The following is a 20,831-nucleotide window of genomic DNA, read 5'->3' as shown; positions in this document are numbered from 1 at the left end:
ATCAACTCCATGGAAACTAAGTCTCATATTCAAAGTACATTGCTTTGGACATGCTTCTTGCATTAAGTTTTCTAATCTTACACAGATAACTTCCACCTATGGAGACAACTCCATATTCTCATTTTGACTATCACTTCTGAATAAGAGATGCCTCTTTTCAGAATATGTCAATATGGTCCTTCCAAAATTAGCACTATACTTCCAACTATCCCTGAGCAACCAATCTTTGGTAAACCTCAGATTGTCCTCGACAATTGCTTAATCATTTTAGTCATATCCAATTCTAGACCTTTTCCCTTCTTAATGCCTCTGGGCATTTGGAAAAATTTAGAAATGACAAATATTATAGCACATGCAATCGATCCTGTACCCAAAGCAAATGGTACACGATTCATGATGTCTCACATAAGGACATGATTCTAGACCAGTCTTTTGCTACAATATTTTTATTTGCCATGTTTTCAAAATTTGACTATGAAGAGGGATGCCGTAATCATAATCGAATTTTGAGAACGCAATATATAGAATTTCCTTAAGTTGAACCAATCCAACATGAAATTCATATATATATTCTTGACTAAAGATGATTAAGGTCTCAATCTAAGCCTTTAGAACTGAAATGAAGTATATCCTCTCCCTTAATTATAGCAAAACAACTTTTTCAATCCCCGCAGCCTCACGAATTGAAACTTTTGTTTTCTATAATTAACATTGCTAACTTGCAACACTAACAATAATTATCATGCTCCCACTAACATGATGATTATTAGCATAACACTTATGCTCCCACTAGCTTTGACATGTACTCAGAAATCAGCTGGACTTCTAGAAATCAATACTTTATTGACTTTCTTACCAAAGTTCAGATTTCTGATACGAGATGCTTTGATAAAACTTTATCAAAATCATAAACCTTTCCTTAGATAGCATGCATGTGTGTCTAAACAATTTCAGAACTATGAAAAGGGATGTCGTAATCATAGTCTCAATTGTTTAGACCTTTTGCCATCTGCTTCAAATCTACTTGGTGGAAGTGTTTCCTCACCATCATTTTCATGAATCGGAGAGAAACCTTATGACCCTTAGATTTTATGGTGTATGTGTTCTTATCCATGTGAATCGTCAAAACCATAGTCACAAGACAAGGATAATGACAAATCCAAACTCATATGGACCGAACTTATGCAATCTTAAGTTCTTGCCACCTGGCAGTACAGGGCCTGCCATTGCTTCCAAGTTGTTATGCAACCAATTGAGAACTTTCAGAACTCCTATGCAAAGCCAACTTTAACTGGAATGGGCACAGAATATGTCAACACGATAGGTTATAAACCTCAAGTTGTGTGCTAGTGAAGAACCTTAGGTTTTATTCTTGATTAGTTCTTGAAATTCTTTTTAGGATCTTTAAGACTCCCACTGTCCTCTTGACATATAAGACTATCTTGCCAAATATTCAAGAGATAGTGCGGATTCTTTATCAAGACAAACACTTCACACAATTGGCCTTAGTTGGTCTTTGTTTTATCCAAAACATCACAACTTATCAATTTCAAATGTACAAGAGTAGGACACTTTTACTCTTACATTTGACAAGTGTTTTAAACCTTTCTTTAAGATATGTCACTCAAGTTACAATCTTGGAGTATGACTCTAAGAATTGTTTTGGAACGAAGTATGACTCATCTTCCTGATCTAACCATTTCAACAATTCATGACTCCTCTTCTTAGTCATAAGAATGCACTAAGATGACCTTTAGAGGACTAATTGTGATATGATTTCTAAATCATTAAGATGATCACAAACATGATACTAAAGTACTCTCCCATCTTTTCAGATTTGAGAAACTTTTATCTTTCTGCCTAATTTGATTTTTCCCATTCGTTCTGCCATACATTGAGACTTTTCCAAGGTTTCAGAATTATACTTAAACTTGTAAGTATAACCATATTTACTAAACTTTAGTAAATCAAATAGTCTTAACGAGCTTTGTGGTGGACATGACCAGTGCACAAGAATGTGTACTCGATCCCTTTAGTCCTTCACTTGACTCACACATCCATGTGAACAAGTAATTAGTCTTGATTTTCCAATGCTTGAAAGTTCTCATTCATCATACTATTCAACTTGCATGATTCCAAGTTTTGGTCCAATTGAAACTTGGGCGATGAGGAACTTTCCTGATTTGGTAAATTTAGACACTACCACAAATGAAAGAATCAAATCCATTTTCCAATATTGCTGTCAGTGGAATCATATAAGCAACAAATTTCCACAAATGCCATTGTAAGGATACTTCAAATAAATAAAATTAAACAATTTTCTTTTATTTTAAAACTTTATGGAAAAACTTATCCTTACAATCCACATGGAAAATTGTTGTTATCTATTCCTTAGCAATATATCATAACTTCTTAAGCAACTGCTCAAAATTCTGATGCGATCGAAATCCACCTTCGCGATCAGAATCATCATATACTTCCTTTAAGATTTCTCTCTATTCTTTGATTCTTAAAACATCAACATGTAACCTAGTCACATCATGTAATGAGGATCTCAGAATAGAACTTAACAGAGTTAGATAATGGGCTCTACCTGATGTAGAGTCAAACTTATTGACTTTAACATCCTTAGGTAAATTTGGCAGCTTTGCAATCAACGCCCCTTCCTTTGGCAAAATAAACATATGGACCCTTTGGTAATGGGACTATCTCAGACTTAGCCTTTCTCTTTACCATTTGGTCAACCGGGTTGACTATGGCCAATCCCTTTCCATTGGGAAGAGAATGCTTTTTCTGGATTTCCAGTGTCACCATTGTCACTGTCCATAAAGTTTTTGGGAAGTTGATCTTCTAATCAAATTTGCTTTACTATCGTTCCAAATCATTGCTGATTCAGCAGCACCAAGCAAATAGATATGATCATTAAGGTTCATGTCATAGTCTGTTTCATACTAGTGCTAAAGGAACTCACTATGTGACTTAGAAAGTGATTGAACATCCAACTTTCTCAAGACTTTGACACCCAACTCTCCCGGCTTGTCAATATGTGACTTCATCTCTAAGATGTGATCACACATAGACCTTGCTTGCCATTAGGGCTTGAGTGACCTTGAACTTGTGGGTTAGGGAGCATAATTGGAGGAGGTGGAGGAAGTAAAGTTCCAAGAGATTTGGGAAGATCATAGATGTCTGAACTAGACATCTTTTGGGAGATATTCAAGATAGTTGATCTAAAGTCCTTAATATAACACCCAATATGAAATATTAAGGCTAGGATCCAACAACCTATTTATAACTGGAAGAGGGATGCCGTAATCCAAGTTATAAAATAGTTGAAGGTAGGTAAATGACGATTTACCAATTTCCACCATGAAAAACGAAATAATTTAATTAGGTTTTTACTTCGATTTGAAACTCCTAGATCTTTTGAGATTCATTGAACTTTTAAATGGCATGTTTCAATCTCGAGTGTGCCCTTCAGGTTTTGTGACTGGGATGCCGAGGATCACAAAACAAGGTGTGAAGTAACCATGCAAATATACTTGGTACCCTTAATATTTACCCCTCAATCGATTTGCCGGTTAACCACACGAACTCCACCGATACTATGATAAATATTAAGTTACCCTTTGACTACTTTGTTAAATCCAGGTTAGTGTGCCGGTTAACCACACACGCTCCACTAACGGTTTAAACAAAGTGCAAAGTGTAATTTCATGGATTAGCACCTTATTCACATTTTCCTAAGTAACTAAGATTGGGAATTAATAAAAGGTTTAGTTACTTAGTATTTATCATTAATACTTTTAATGAAGGGAGAATTATAGTCCTTGTCCTACCTGTTCGGCTAACGACCCTCCACCAGTCAAGGAAGCGGTGGGTGAGTGTGGACACCCATTAAGCTGTCATTTTATAGGCAACAACCTTATACCCCCCTTATAGACCGACTTCGTGAATGAGGCCTACTAATGGTAAGACTGACTTGCTCTTATACATATATATATATACATATATATATATATATATATATTTATTATTAACTTATAATATTATAAAGTATAAGGGTTGAATTTTAACTTTTAAAATTCTAAGGGCTTAACTTGGAATTAAAGTATTCACTAGAGAAAACTTTTCAAATTCCGAAACTTGAGGGCAAGTTTTGAAACTATTCAAAACTCTTGGATTTTCATAACTTATGAGTTTTAAGTAAAGCTTTAAAACTTTTAATGAAGAGACTCTTCGACATCCATAACTTGAGGACAAGTTATGGAGCCATAAAAACTATTTATAAGAAAAGACTCTTCATTTTTTTTGTAACCTAAGGCATATTTATGAGTTTTTTAAGATTCATAAATGTGACTTTTTATATAACTTGAGGGCAAGTTACAAAAAAAAACACATTTTATGAACAACTTTTAGATTAATTAGGATTGAAAACAACTAAAACACAATTTTTTCCCATTAATCTAAACTAACTCATAAATCAAGGAAACATAGAACTTTTGGTAATCCATAACTTATGGAGTTAAATGCTTGTTTTATGATGAAACTTTTCATGTTCCATAACTTAAGAATAAGTTATGGAATTCTTTAAAACATTAACACCAAATTTTGTAACTCCATAAAAACAATTTTTTTTTAAAACCTTTTCATATCCATAACTTATGGAGGTTTCAAAACACATAAGATCACAACTTAAAAAAAAAACTTTTTGAGCTCCAAAATTTTATCACAAAATTTGTAACTCCTTAAAACATTAAGATCAAACTTTTAAAACTAATAAAATAATCAAATCATTTTATCTTTTACTAAATTTGACCTAATTCAACTCATATAGCAAATGATTCAAATTTTACAAATAATTAGTTTTTTACAAAACAAGTAATTATCTTAAAATTTGACAAACTTCATGTTTTTTTTTTCCTTTTTTTTTCAACTTTGAAAATCAAACATTTGCATGAATATACCAGAAAACAACCCATGGCTCTGATACCACTGTTGGGTTTTAGTATACTACAACATCCTATGGTGCACATACAACCCTAAATACCTTGGATCTATGTTTTCTCTATTATACATGCAAATATGAAGTTTCCAAGATATTACCCTATACTAGCATACAAATATCATATACTTGGGTAATAAAATAGATAGAATACATACCTTTTTTGATGTAACTTGTCTTCATGAAGTTTGAGTGCCTAGTGCCCCAAGTGTGACACCTCAAATGGTTCACACAACACCATGAACACTTGGAATAACCTTGAGAATAAGGATACCTTGGTTCTCTCTAGTGAAATCAGCCTTGCCCTTTTGTGTACACACACTAGTTCGAATCTCACCAACCAATGACATCTTTATATAGTGTGGAGATTAGGGTTAAACCCTAATACCCATGACCTTTCATTTCATATGATCCATGGGTTAAACACTCCATGGACAATCCATGAAAGCTTAGCCCAACCTAAATGAACTTGGCCCATCACACACATATATCTTGGAGTCCATATTTAATTAGCTCATTTTGATCACTTAATTAATTATAAATTAATTCTTGATCAATACTAATTAAATAATATGATTATATATTAATATACTAGAACTTATAATATATTAATATAAATCACTAGTATCCTTTTTCCTCATCTTGTCTATCCAATTGTCCCGATGCCATGCAACCCAAATGGACCATGCCAGGTCGGGTCAAGTCTTACCAATTATAGTTATGGACTTAGACATTAATCAAACATCCGATTCGCAAGAATCAGAGGACACACAGCTTGAGACTTCAACTTTATCATCTAAGGATGCCTGTACAAACTCAGAGGTAGTTGTCAGGGAAGGAATTTCTTCAACTACACAGTTGTTTGCATGATTACTTCTAGGAACATGATATATGCAACTTGGAAGACTATAATGAAATTCCGTGGTCCGATTCAGGTCCAGGTTTATCAGAGGCGGAAGAGGCGTGGAATCAGGACACTTGACAACTGTTGGTTTGAACTCAGGAATTAGGAACTCAAAATGGTATGTAGTCTCCGGAAGTGGTGACAAGGGAGAAACAGGGGTGTCCGAATGTTTAATGTTCGGAACCTCTCCCATGAATGTCAAATTTTGCAATTCCTTCAAGGGACTAACAATTGGTTTCAGAAACTCGCTTCCGAGACCAGGTGCTTTAGACCATGGATGACGAAAATTATGAGTCATCCGAATGTCTGCTTCAAGCATGTCTACAGAGTTATGCAAAGTATCTATCTTTGCATTGAGAGGTTTGTTATCAGCAATTAAAACATTTCGTTCAGAATAAGTGATTTCACATTTATCTTTCAAAATTATACATTCATCGTTTGACATTACAAGCTCATGCTCTAAAGACTCGATTTTCAATTTTTTATCCTCAAAACGTAACCTAAGACGACTTAGTTCACAATCCTTCTTCTCACTGGCTTCTATGGCAGACTCATAGGCTTTATAAATGGTGTTCATATCTGTTTGGATTTGGGTCAGATAAGGTTCACAAAGAGACAAATTAAAATTATTATCAGAGATCATAGATTTTTACCTGCTGAACGATGCTTCGACCTGGTGGATCATTGGTGGCAATGTAGCAGTAGTGAGGTTCAGCAACATCATCTTCATTTTCTGACCCTGAAGACCAATACCCTTCATCACATTTAACCATTTGTCTTACCATCAGACACATATTTCTTTCAGTTACCATGTCATCATCATCCCCGGATGACCAATATCCTTCAACATCTCTTGAAGCCGTTGTAACAAAGGCTTTTTCACTTTTAGCCATCTCTTGTGCTCTTCGGACGTCGTAAGAAAAATCTTTGACTTTTGGTTTTTATGGAGCATCAGCCAGACAATCTTTAGCAAAATGATTTGCATGTCCACACTTATGACACATAATTTTTGGTTTGTCCGATTTGGAACTCTAAGGAGGTTCCGAAGTAGAGTTTGGTTTAGATAGGTTTGGTTTGTATGCAGGAGGATTTTCCGAAGTTGGTGTAGATTCAGGAGCTGAGTATGGTTGAGGATTATTCTGGTGAGGAGCATGGAATCGGTTTTGGTATGGTTTGTAAGAAGGGTTGAAAGGACGTTTGTACTTCATTGAGAGTAGAGATAACTCCTGTTGGAAACGGAGTTCTGAATCCATGGCGTCAGAATCATCAACAAGATAGATTTGTGTGGGTAAGGTAGGTGCGGATGTTTGAACCAATGGAACAATGGGTTTGAAGGGATCCGGAGCAGATGAGTTCGGAATGGTTGATTCGAAGGAACTGACAAGGGCAAGAGGACCCCCGGAAAGTTCCTTTATGGTTTGAGCAACATTTGACTCATGTCCTTGAAGTTCATCAAAAAGTTGATAAAGATTCAACTTTTTCAAGGAACCATTGCTTTGAAGACAAGATTTTACATTTTCCCATCCTTTGCCAAGACTGTTTATGAATTTGAGATTGTACTCCAAAGGAGTTCGGACAATCCCATGGGCGGTCATGTTGTTGAGAACGATTCGGTAACGGTTGGAGGCTGAGGCCACTGATTCACCAGGAGTAGTAGTGAAGGTGTCGAAGTCGTTGACAACTGAGGTGAGTCGTTTGTCCTTCATATTTTCTGAACCTTCAATCAGGTCCTAAAGAGTGTCCCAAATCTCTTTTGCTGATTTGCATAGCTTGATGTGCTCAAAGAGTGAAGGAGGAACACCAAACACCATTTCTGAGAAAGCAACTTGATCAGCATGCAGCTTCTCGATATCATCTGCAGTTAGAGGAGCTGGGCGAGCTTCATCTTCTCGCATGAGCTGAGCAGCTGCATCTCTTACAACTGTTCTTACAGGAACATGAGGACCTTCTTTGACGGATCTCCAGATTTGTTCACCTTTATCTTTGGCCAGTAAAAACCTTTCCATTCTAACTTTCCAGTGATCATTTCTTCAACAACTAGTAATGGGGCACGTGTAGGGCCACCCACACTATTTGCGATTTGCATTGAAATCATTTGCTGAGGATTAGAAGCAGCCATTGAAGTTAAGATATCTTCAAGCTAAAGTGGTATATAGAAGAACTTTTATCCTTATCACAGAAATGGTTGAGATACCAAGGTAAATTCTAACCAACTATAATCTGATCTTATGGATTCAAAGGACAACCACTCACGCTCTGATACCAATTGTGAGAACAAGATCAATGCGCAGGGACAAGGTTTGAAAACTCAAACCTTGAGTGAATGCTTAAGATCAATGTCTACTTGCTAATAATTGTTGAAGTCAAAGGGAGGAAGGACCAGTCAAGTCTTAGATAATATGTTCAACAAATGATCAAGTCATTAAATGAAGAATGAGAGTAAGTGATCAAAGTAAAGCTAATAAATGAAGAACAAGAAGAATGTTTTTAAATAAACTTAGAGAAAAATGCCAAAAGTGAGTGAAAGATCTGTTGTTGACTTGTATTGAATGCTCCTATAAATAGGAGTGAATGTTACAGCGAATTAACTGAAGTGCTTACATAGGACGGACAAAAGAAATGATTCTGAAATTCTGATTGTCTGTAAGTCCCCAATCTGCTTGTGTATCAATCAGATCCGTTTGATGGTGCGGAATCCCAATCAAACGGATGATGCCAGATCAAAATAGAAGAAGAAGGAGAAGAAGAAGAAGATGAATCTATGATGTATTCAAGATTGGAATGATGAACAATACACATAAGATTCTATAACACACACTCTTCTTCTCTCTAGTTTCTCTCTCTACAATATGCTCTCCTTCTCTCTCTAGAACACACCTTGGATTTCACACACTTAAGCTCCTCTAGTTTATTTTTCCACTCCTCACTCCTCACCCCTTACACCTATATATATAGGAAACATGGGCCATACACGGGTTCACGGCCGTGAACGGGTTTACGGACGTAAACCCGTTTACGACCGTACATACCAACCTGGCCGTGAACACAGCCGCAAACACATATTACACTTCAGAAAAATACAGTTGTCTAGAAAAGCAAAGTATAAACCATAATTTAGACCCAACATTTTCCAAATACAACTATAGACTAAGTCCTATGAAACGTTACATCAATACAAAGACAAATAAAATAAATGCACAAAAGACAAAACAGCTTCACTCCGGATCAGCATACATTCCGGACATGAGAGTCAGCTCTGGAATGTCTTCAGTCTTCACATCTTCTTACCTGGTCCGGACAGATTCCGGACCACTCTCCACTTCGGAACATACACACTTCGGAATTAGTGAATAGGATTGCTAGAGGTTCACTTTCAGGTTCCAACAAGCGCACGTCTCGATCTACCATTATCGAGATCGGCACTCCATGCCGAGATACCACCTCTCTCACATAAATCTCGGCCAATCTTTCTGCAGAAGAAGGAAGTGAGCACTCTTCGTCAGTCGGTCCACAATCACCCAAATTGTAACATCCGGATTTCCAGATATATTAATTTATGTGATTATTTTGAGATTCATTGAGAAACTCGATGAGTAGTGAGTCTAACTCGTCGAGTAGGGCCGAGATGACCACGTGGGATTAGTGGTCTACTCGACGAGTCCGAGGGTCTACTCACCGAGTAGACGCTGAGTGGTGAAACCCTAATTTCCCGGGTTTGGGACCTAATTAAAGGCACTTATAGCCTCAATTGCGGCTACCTTCCCTCTGAGAGAAACCCTAAACGGCCATGGAGCTTAAAGGGAGAGTTTGAGCTTGCATTTGAGTGTTTTGTGCATTACTTTTGAAGTGAAGAGGAGTATTCAAGAATGGAACGTGAAGGAGACCAGTAGATCTGAGGTTATCTTGTCCAAAAGCTTCTTAGAGAGGTAAAAAGTGCTCACCTTTCTCCTTATGGTGACTAGATTTCCATGTTTGTGGTTGTTAGGGCTTTTTACCACCTATTGTTGGGACTTTGAATGCATAAGGTCCCTTTTGTGGTATAGACTTCAGATCTGGACCTTGTAAGGTCCAGAGAGTCCCAAAGTTATAAGCTTTACCCAGCCATTCAAGAGTTATACTGTGCAAGCACCTTGTTGGAATTGTTTTGAGCATTTAAAGCATCATATAACATGCATGGACATAAAGATCGAACCTTTACGTGATTAATGAGCCTTGTGAGCATAGATCTGAAGTTTGGGAAAGTATCTTGCACTAAAATGGTCTGAATGCAAAAGAGTCTAAATAGACTCGCCGAGTTGAGCCGCTGACTCGGCGAGTAGCCAGGGTTTTGTCCCGATGAGCTAAGTCAGATGGTGACCCGACGAGTTAGGAGTTAGCTCGTCGAGTTGGAGCTTGTTGGGGTTGCCATGAATCGACTGGACTCGACGCGTCTCCCGAGTGCACTCGACGAGTCTGGTCAAACCTGGAGTTGACTTTTGTTGACCTTAAGGTTTGGTCAAGATGAGTGAAAGAGGTCAGGAAGGGTAGAATGGTATTTTACCCATCTGAGAGAGAGAGCGTAGAAAGAGAATAGGCTAGCCTTTGGGAGCCATTGTTAATTAGAGGTAATTTCTGTATGTGATTAGGCGGAGGCTAGATCGGTGTTTCGAGTTCGAGATCATCCGAGTTTACCCGAGGTGAGTCTTCTCACTATACATTACCTAGAGTGGTATTTATGAGCAGACCGGAGGGTCTTATGTGTTATGTGTATGATTGAGATTATGTGTATCGTGTTATGTGTATGCTATGTGTTGTATAGACCGGAGCGGAGGGTCCAACGATTTAGACCGGGCCGAAGGGTCCAACGAGCTAGACTGGACCGGAGGGTCCAACGAGCTACGGGGCTGGAGGGTCCCGCTGAGACACATCGACCGGAGGGTCGTACCGAGTTATAGCCTCGAGTGGCGTATGTGCTGTATGTGGTATTTTGGGGATCGCAGGATGGCACCAGCTTGATTGTACACACCAGAGAAAGAGTTATGTTTGAGGATCCTAGATTATTAATGGAGTTGTGTTTTGTATATTGAATAATCGAGATTTTTTATACAATATGTTATGAAAAGTATGCGATTTTTAAATGAAAAATTTGTTGAAAATTTACGTCGTTACAAGTTGGTATCAGAGCCTTGGTTTGAGGGATTCGGATACACCTTCGGGTATGTCTGGACTCAAACCGAGGAGTTAAGAAAAGTTTTGAAAAGAACGATTTTTCTTGAAACGAGTAAATATTTCAAGAGAAAGCGGAAAAGAGCAGTGTGTACAATCAGACAGCGCCCGAACGGTGATTTCCCAAAATACCCTTACTTTTGTATTATGAGATATGTTACGAGATATGATGCATGTTAGAGATAGGCTAGGTATTTCATATTTTAGGACTAGAGTGGCCTGATTTGTGATGCCTTAGCCTAGGAGTTGTTGTTATTTGTGATGTGCTTTTGAGTATATGTTGAGTAAGAGTATCCAGCAGGAATCCTTTTGAGAGGGATTTGAGTAGAGGAGTAATGTAGGAGATATACCTAGATGAGCATTTGTGGAGCCTATTGAGAGAGTAGTTAGATACCCGTGAGGGTTAGAGTGGCTGAGTTCGGTGATATCTTTTGAGTATGAGTAGAGCAAGTGCAGTTATTACCTATAGTGGTTCTGTGTGATGGTAGAGACTATTCGGTGCCCGAATGCTGCTTGCTTCGTGATTTGTGGGACTCCTGATGATGGGAGTCAACTACCAAGTGAATATGACAATATTCAGGAGGTAGGTGACTGGCATCATAAGGAGTTCTTCAGCAGCTGATGGCAGAGAAGGGTGAGGACCTAGGAAGAGCCTAGGGGGTGACCATGGTCCGATGAGTGCGCTGACAGAGTAGAGCAGTTACTTAGGAACTCCGGGATGGTCCGTGTAGAAAGTATGGGTAGATGTGGCAGGTAGTATGGGCCCGTACTACTGATAGCAGAGGACCCATACTCAATGCAGGGAGTATTCCGGAGGTTCGAACTAGCAGATCGAGAGGTGATGTCATGGTTCGAGTACCATGATTCGTAGCGGATTGAAAGAAGAGGACATGGTTCGAGTACCATGGCACGTGGCGGTTAGTGCTTCTGGTTATACCGGTTATTCCGTGATGATTGACTAGACTGAGATCATATGAGAAAGAGTATAGGGCTAGAGGGCCATGACGAACGAGTTTCAGTGGAGCATCCCTTGAGAGGGAAATCGAGTTAGCTCCGAGGGATTGTTGGTGAGATGCCAGTTGGAGTCGCAGGACTCAGGGATGAGTAGGGAAGGTGAATTATGGGAGAATACGGTCTGGGCTGAGCGACCGGCCGATAGTGGAGATGTCACTTTCTGTGACCCGAGTGGTGCTATTTCAGTGTTCTGCGAGAAGTAGGAGAGATATGGAGTTTCTGGTTTAGAGTTGAAGGTAAACCCTGTGGGGTAGCAACGTGGTGACCTTTTCACCAAAATATTTGGGCAGTATGTTGGCTGTGAGGTATTCTTATACCAAGAGAGAGTCATTAGTGGGACTAAGACGGATGAGAGCAAAGAAGTGCCTTGTGGAGGTAAAGGTACTTGTATTAGTAGTTTCCGGTGATTAAAAAGGAGTATATCGGGGCAGTGGCCCTCGTGGTCTACAGGGTGTATCAACAATGAGAATGAGGTCTGTGCTTTTATGATCATTCCCATTTTGGGAGTCGGATCGATGAGCGAGAGTCGAAGTGTGTGATAGGGCACTATCTCCGGATTTGAGATAGATTGGATTTGGAACAGTGGGGTTTCCGATGGTGTGTCAGTCTGAGGCTTCAAGGTGGCTGGATGCAGTCATGTGTGGAGGATTCCAAGATTTTATCAGGAACGAGATATTGGAGATTGTTTGGTTTCCTTTGGGAAGGCCCTGGGAGGATTGCAAAATACGTTTAAGAGTCAAGTGTGACATGACTGGTGAGACAATCTACTGAGTAGACTGTGGATGTGCCAATTAATGATTGTTCGAACCATGAGTGGGGGAGAACTGGTTCTCCAGTTAGGGGATCAGTGATCCATTCTGGTGCGGTCAGAGGAATGGTTATGGGAATCTGCGATGCAGACGCATGAGCCGAGGATGAGGCGAGGTGCCAGACGGGAAGATGTAAGAGTTTGTGTTTAAGAAAGGATGAGTGGATCCACGGCAGGTGGCCGTGGATTGGGAAAAATTCATTGTGACCTGTGGTTTTTGGAATTAGCATATCTCGAGTTCTAGTGCGATTGGATCGCTGGATTGCGGATGCAATAGCTGTGAATTGCAAGTGAAGGTATAGATTGTGATCCATACCCCTGGAAGGGAAGCAGTTGATTTGTCAATCAATTTCAGGGTCGATATGAGTAGTTCCGTATGGATAGTGGCCAGTAGAGTGGGAGCTTCGGGTTTTTCGTCAACATGTTCTGAGCCATTGACGATGCCTCTGTGTTTTAAATTTGGGGATGGCATTCTCTGAGGTTCTAGTGGTGCGAGAGTAAGATCGGTTGTGAGACTCTGAAAGAGCAATGCAGTATCCAAGTTCGGTGTCGTGAGTATGAGATCAGTGGTTTGGGCAAAACATCATGAGATTCTTTGTTGATGTACCGAGGTATCCGGGTATGATGTCCTTATTTCTAGATTATTTTGAGTTCTGGGTTGAGAGCTGGCAAGTGGTGTAGCAAGTATCTATGGTTCCAGTGGGAGCACTTCGATAATTAATGATAAACAAGATTAATTAAGGATGAGGATTGCAGTGAGAAAAGGAGTTTGTCATGACGGTTTTCGTCAGGAGTAATAACGCTTATTTTTGGATGGGAATGTGTGCATCTATCTATGTGGGCCGTGGAGCGTTGGTTAATGGATGCAGTGTGTGGCGTCGACTTGAGGATGAGACTGTGAGTGGTAAGAGAAGGTGCTGTAAGGCTGCAGGGAGCTGCATCATCCATGAGTTAGCAAAGGGGTGTGGTGATACTACGGGGAGCCGTAGTATTCACCAGTCAGCAAGAGGTTGTTGTGATGCTACGGGGAGTCGTAGTATTCACCAGTCAGCGAGAGGTTGTTGTGATGCTGCGGGGAGCCGTAGTACTCACTAGTGAAAGGTTGTTGTGATGCTGCAGGGAGCCGTAGTATTCACCAGTCAACGAGAGGTTGTTGTGATGCTACGGGGAGCCGTAGTATTCACCAGTCAGTGAGAGGTTGTTGAGATGCTGCGGGGAGCCATAGTACTCCCTAGTGAAAGGTTGTTATGATGTTGTGGGGAGCCGTAGTACTCACAAGTCAGCGAGAGGGTGTTGTGATGAGTACTCTCTGGTCAGAGCGAGACGCAGAAGAGTTTTAGGCTTGGGTAGCCCTAATATGTGAGCTTTTGAGAGCCTGGTGGTCGAACCAGGGGAGAGACTGGGGTCTCCATATTTGTCGGGAGTCGTTATATTCTGAATTGAGTAGTGGTTGTCGCGACCAAAGGGAAGTGGATCAGTGAGGAACGCATGGGTTGCGGGTCATGAGTCATGTGTTGAGTGCTTCATTGGGACGAGTGGTTCCAACTTTGGGTCAGATCAAACTCTCGAGTTTGAGTTTGGCTCTGGTAGCGCGTCGGGTAGGCGAGACGAGATTCCAGATTCAGAGATGAGTTCCATGTTGAAGGGTATTGGTTGTCATCTGGTGTCTTAGACCTGAGTGGGTCAATTCGTTGGTATGGGAAAACCGCGAAACGCATGGAACTAATGGGTAGTAGACGACAGAGGTCGAGGGTGAGACAAATTCCGTATTCGCTTGAGGTAAAGCGGACTTCATGACTTGTGTGTCACACTGGGCCGAGATAGTTGTATTGATAAGGAAGTCCGTGAGATGTTTTGGTACATGCAATGGGTAACCTTTGGAGGTTCAACTACTGGGTCAGGAGATGACATGGTACTCAGTCTTGAAAGGGATATTGAGAAGGGAGCCGAGGTTTATGTTTTTCAGATGTCGGAGGACGCTTCTGATCAAGCATGATCATCTTTCATGTCTGAGGTCAGGGTGTTGAGGGTTCGTTGTTCAGAAGGGCTGTGATTGCAGTACAGTGGATGGGTCCCCGGTGTGATGTGATCCTTTCATTCCTTGTTATATGATCTGGATAGTTTATCATGTCTGGGACGAGTGATCGGTAGCCAGTTTTGGGCATGGACTTGTTTTTATCGATCCCAACTAGAGAATCAGAGGGGCAGTGAGTTATCGGGGTTCGTTATTCGAGGAGCGAATAACGTGGTGATATCTTGAGAGGGCGGTCTGGCTGTGTGACAGGCCACTAGAGTTTCCAGATTCTGGGAAGATAGAAGGGGTAGTGTAGTGGCAGGCGGGTCTGCCCTTTTCCCAGGGAGGAGTTCCTGTTTTGATTCAGGTGTCCAGAGAGGAAGATAGTTGTGTGGTATGAGATCCTTTCGAGGGTGCTGTTCGGTTATTCGATTAGATATATATGTTGTTGAGGAGCGATTTCGAGGGCGAAATCTAATTCAAGTGGGGGAGAATTGTAACATCCGGATTTCCAGATATATTAATTTATGTGATTATTTTGAGATTCATTGAGTGACTCGACGAGTAGTGAGTCTAACACGTCGAGTAGGGCCGAGATGACCACGTGGGATTAGTGGGCTACTCGACGAGTCTGAGGGTCGACTCGCCGAGTAGACGCTGAGTGGTGAAACCCTAATTTCCCGGGTTTGGGACCAATTTAAAGGCACTTATAGCCTCAATTGCGGCTACCTTCCCCTGAGAGAAACCCTAAACGGCCATGGAGCTTAAAGGGAGAGTTTGAGCTTGCATTTGAGTGTTTTGTGCATTACTTTTGAAGTGAAGAGGAGGATTCAAGCAAGGAACGTGAAGGAGACTAGTAGATCTGAGGTTATCTTGTCCAAAAGCTTCTGAGAGAGGTAAAAAGTGCTCACCTTTCTCCTTATGGTGACTAGATTTCCATGTTTGTGGTAGTTAGGGCTTTTTACCACCTATTGTTGGGACTTTGAATGCATAAGGTCCCTTTTGTGGTCTAGACTTCAGATCTGGACCTTGTAAGGTCCACAGAGTCCCAAAGTTATAAACTTTACCCAGCCATTCAAGAGTTATAGTGTGCAAGCACCTTGTTGGAATTGTTTTGAGCATTTAGAGCATCATATAACATGCATGGACATAAAGATCGAACCTTTACGTGATTAATGAGCCTTGTGAGCATAGATCTGAAGTTTGGGAAAGTACCTTGCACTAAAATGGTCTGAATGCAAAAGAATCTGAATAGACTCGCCGAGTTGAGCCGCTGACTCGGCGAGTAGCTAGGGTTTTGTCCCGATGAGCTAAGTCAGATGGTGACCCGACGAGTTAGGAGCTAGCTCGTCGAGTTGGAGCTTGCTGGGGTTGCCATGAATCGACTGGACTCGACGAGTCTCCCGAGTGCACTCGACGAGTCTGGTCAAAGCTGGAGTTGACTTTTTTTGACCTTAAGGTTTGGTCAAGATGAGTGAAAGAGGTCAGGAAGGGTAGAATGGTCTTTTAACCATCTGAGAGAGAGAGCATAGGAAGGGAATAGTCTTGCCTTTGGGAGCCATTGTTAATTAGAGGTAATTTCTGTATGTGATTAGGCGGAGGCTAGATCGGTGTTTCGAGTTCGAGATCATCCGAGTTTACCTGCGGTGAGTCTTCTCACTATACATTACCTAGAGTGGTATTTATGTGCAGACCAGAGGGTCTTATGTGTTATGTGTATGATTGAGATTATGTGTATTGTGTTATGTGTATACTATGTGTTGTATAGACCAGACTGGTGGGTCCAATGACTTACGAGGCCAGAGGGTCCTCAATTAGACCGGACCGGAGGGTCCAACGATTTAGACCGGACCGGAGGGTCCAACGATTTAGACCGGGCCGAAGGGTCCAACGAGCTAGACCGGACCGGTTGGTCCAACGAGCTACGGGGCTGGAGGGTCCCGCTGAGACACATCGACCGGAGGGTCCTACCGAGTTATAGCCTCGAGTGGCGTATGTGCTGTATGTGGTATTTTGGGGAACTCACTAAGCTTCATGCTTACCGTGTTATGTGTTATGTGTTTCAGGTTTTCTCAGGATCGCGGGACGACACCGGCTTGATTGTACACACCAGAGAAAGAGTTATGTTTGAGGATCCTGGATTATTAATGGAGTTGTGTTTTGTAAATTGAATAATCGAGATTTTTTATACAATATGTTATGAAAAGTATGCGATTTCTAAATGAAAAATTTGTTGAAAATTTACGTCGTTACACAAATCGCGTCAATTCCATGCGCAGTCCTCGGTAACTTGGTGATAAAGTCCATAGAGATCTGTTCCCACTTCCACTGGGGAATCTCCAGAGGCTGCAATGGACCATGTTGACGCTGGTGCTCTGCCTTGACCCGACGGCAGGTCAAGCACCTCTCAACTACCCAAGCAACATCCTGCTTCATACATGGCCACTAGTAATCTCTCTTCGGGTCCAAATACATCTTAGTAGCCCCGAGATGGATCGAGAATTTCAATCTATGCACCTCCTCCAATAGTATACACCAAGCTCCGCCCGTAAAGGGCACCCAAATCCACCCTCGGAAAGTCATAAGTCCTCGGCTATACGTCGCAAACGCGGACACCTGTCCAATCTCCCGCTCCCTCTTGCGGTTTTCCGGTCTCACGGCCTCCACCTGAGCCTCTCGAATGGTATCTAAGACTGGAGTCATCACCGTCATCCTCATACACACATCTCAGATCGGAGCAATCTCTGATCTGCGGGTCAGGGCGTCAGCTACCACATTAACCTTGCCCGGATGATACAAGATCTCACAGTCATAGTCTTTCACCACATCCAACCATCTCTTCTGTCTCATGTTTAGGTTGGGCTGATCCATGAGATACTTCAGGCTCTTATGGTCCGTGTATATGGTACACCGAACCCCGTACAAATAATGGCGCCAGATCTTGAGGGCGAACACCACCGCCCCTAACTCCAAATCATGGGTGGTATACCTCGTCTCATGAGGCTTCAGCTGCCTCGACGCATATTCTATCACGTGACCCCTCTGCATCAACACTGCACCCATCCCTAAGATAGACGCATCACAATAAACCACAAACTCCTCCACTCCCTCCGGAAGAGCTAGCACCGGAGCTTCGCACAATCTTTGGCGAAGAGTCTCGAATGATGCCTGCTGCTCAGCCCCCCCAAAAAAAAAGTAATGCCCTTCCGGGTCAATCTGGTGACAGGAACCACAATCTTGGTGAAATCCCTAATAAATCTCCGATAGTAGCCGGCCAATCCCAGAAAACTCCTGATCTCGGATGGGGACCTCGGTACCTCCCATCGCATGACTGCCTCAATCTTGGCCGGGTCGACCAATATCCCATTCTGATAAACGAGATGTCCTAGGAACTGGACCTCTCGTAACCAGAATTCACACTTGGAGAATTTGGCATACAGTCTCTCCGATCTCAAAACTCCAAGAATCTCTCTCAGATGCTCCTCTTGCTGCTCTCTGGATCTCGAATCCACCAAGATATCGTCGATGAACACGATCACCGATCGATCCAACATACACCTGCACACTCGGTTCATGAGATCCATGAAGGCCGCCGGTGCGTTGGTGAACCCAAAAGGCATCACCACGAACTCGTAAAGCCCATAACGAGTCCTAAAGGCCGTCTTCTGGATATCTTCCTCACAGACTCTCATCTGATGATATCCAGACCTCAAATCGATCTTGGAAAACCAAGACGCGCCCTGCAACTGGTCGAACAAATCGTCAATCCTCGGAAGTGGATAACGGTTCTTGACCGTCAGCTTGTTCAACTCCCGATAATCAATGCACATCCGGTGTGAACCATCCTTTTTCTTGACAAAAAGGATCGGTGCTCCCCACGGCGAGCTACTCGGTCTGATAAATCCTTTCCCTAGCAGCTCTTGGAGCTGTGAGGATAACTCCCGCATCTCTGGTGGTGCAAGGCGATAAGGTGCCTTGGCGATAGGTGCCGCTCCCGGAACCAAATCAATCCGGAACTCCACTTGCCTCTCAGGAGTCACACCCGGTAACTCCTCGGGAAAGACATCCGGGAACTCACTCACTATTGGAACTTCAGCGATTGAACTCAGTCTCTCCGTAGCAGCTCGTGTATCCATCACATACACTAAAAAGCCTCTGCAACCCTGCTGTAGACTCTGCCTTGCTCTGGCAGCCGAACAGAATGCTGACCCAGATCGGGTACCCTCGCCATATACTGTAAGCACTCCCCCACTAGGGTGTCGTATGGTCGCCAACTGACGCTCGCAGTCGATTACAGCTCCAAACCGGCTCAACCAGTCCATGCCCACAATGACACATACATCACCCATCACGATCGGTACCAGATCTATCGGAAACTCAAAACCAAAAATCTCGAGCGCACATCCCCGGATCACATCAGTGGCAAACACCGCATACTCATCGGCTATATAAACTCTCGGAGGTCGACTCAGTGACTCACGTCGGATACTGACGTCGCACCCGAGTCAAATAACACTAAGGCAGGTACAAAACTCACAAGAAAAGTACCTAAGCATTACACAGTATAAGCACCAATAACTCAAAATAGAATAAACAAAGGAATACATACTGGCCACGACATCAGGTGTTGAGCGGACCTCCTCCGTTGTTAGCTGGAAGGCTCTCCTACGAACCTTCGGCGCCTCGGCCTTCACGGGCCGACTCTCGGTAGCTTGAATAGCAGCAGGTGCGGATCCCTGCGCTGATCCCTGAAGAAGTTGGGGGCACTCGGCCTTCCGATGGCCGGTCTGGTTGCAGTGAAAACTGACTGCAAACCCCTTGGGGTAATCCTTCGCCATGTTCCCCTCCTTGCCACACTTGTAGCAAGACCCCGCTCGACATATCCCCTCATGACCCTTGCCGCACTTCCCACAAGTGCAGCCCTTCTGGCCTCCTGACCTCGAATCTGCGGGCTTAGCCCGCTTGGCTTCCGGCTGAGACTGTGCCGGCCGCCGGTCTCTCCCATGAGTCTCCAGCTCAATCTCCCTCTTTCGGGCATTTGCCTGAAGCTCAGCAAATGATCGATAAGACGATTTCGCCACGAACTCACGAATATCCCTCCTCAGAATGCTCAAATATCGACTCATATGTGCCTGCTCGGTAGACACGTGCTCAGGGTAGAACAACGCCCTCTCATGAAACATCCTCGTAATCACTGTCACAGACTCTGTCTTCTGCTTGAGAGACAGGAACTCCTGGTCCAATCGTTCCCTCTCTACTGGGGGAACAAACTCATCTCGAAACATCGATGTATATCTCTCCAATGTCATTGCAGTGTGCTCTGCAGGAGTGTAACTAGCTGTCACAAACTTCCACCAGTCCTTCGCCCCCAAGCGAAGCTGGTTCAAAGCGAACCGTACCCTCAAGTGCTCCGGACTTGAACAAGTGTAGAAACGCCCCTCGATATCAGAGATCCATCTCATCGCAACAATTGGATCCTGAGTCCCATCAAACTCTGGTGGATTCATGTTGCTGAACTCCCGGTACATCAACGAGTCACCTCCCTGAGGCCTAGCAACGACGACAACTGCAGTGGCGGCAGCAACATCAGCCTCAGTGACAGCAGCGTATCGCTCATCAAACGTCTCAATCAGGGTGGTCTTAGTAGACCCAAACATCTTGGGAATCTCTGCTCGGATAGCTGCGACCACCTCCTCGTGAATCATCCTCCAAATCTCATCATCACTAGTCCCACTGCCTCCAGGGTTGTGGCGTGTACCCACCATGATGTCTCTGAAACACAACACAAAATCATCAGAGACTCGCTCGAGCATACTCACACTCGATCACCCATCCCTATTTGTTCCTTAGCTTCCTAAGGATTCTTACTTGGGTTGCATAC

The sequence above is a fragment of the Lactuca virosa genome, chromosome 7 (genome assembly GCF_052849685.1).
Source record: "Lactuca virosa cultivar CGN04683 chromosome 7, Lactuca_virosa_CGN04683_v6, whole genome shotgun sequence".
Classification (NCBI taxonomy): domain Eukaryota; kingdom Viridiplantae; phylum Streptophyta; class Magnoliopsida; order Asterales; family Asteraceae; genus Lactuca; species Lactuca virosa.
This window is presented reverse-complemented; position numbering follows the sequence as displayed.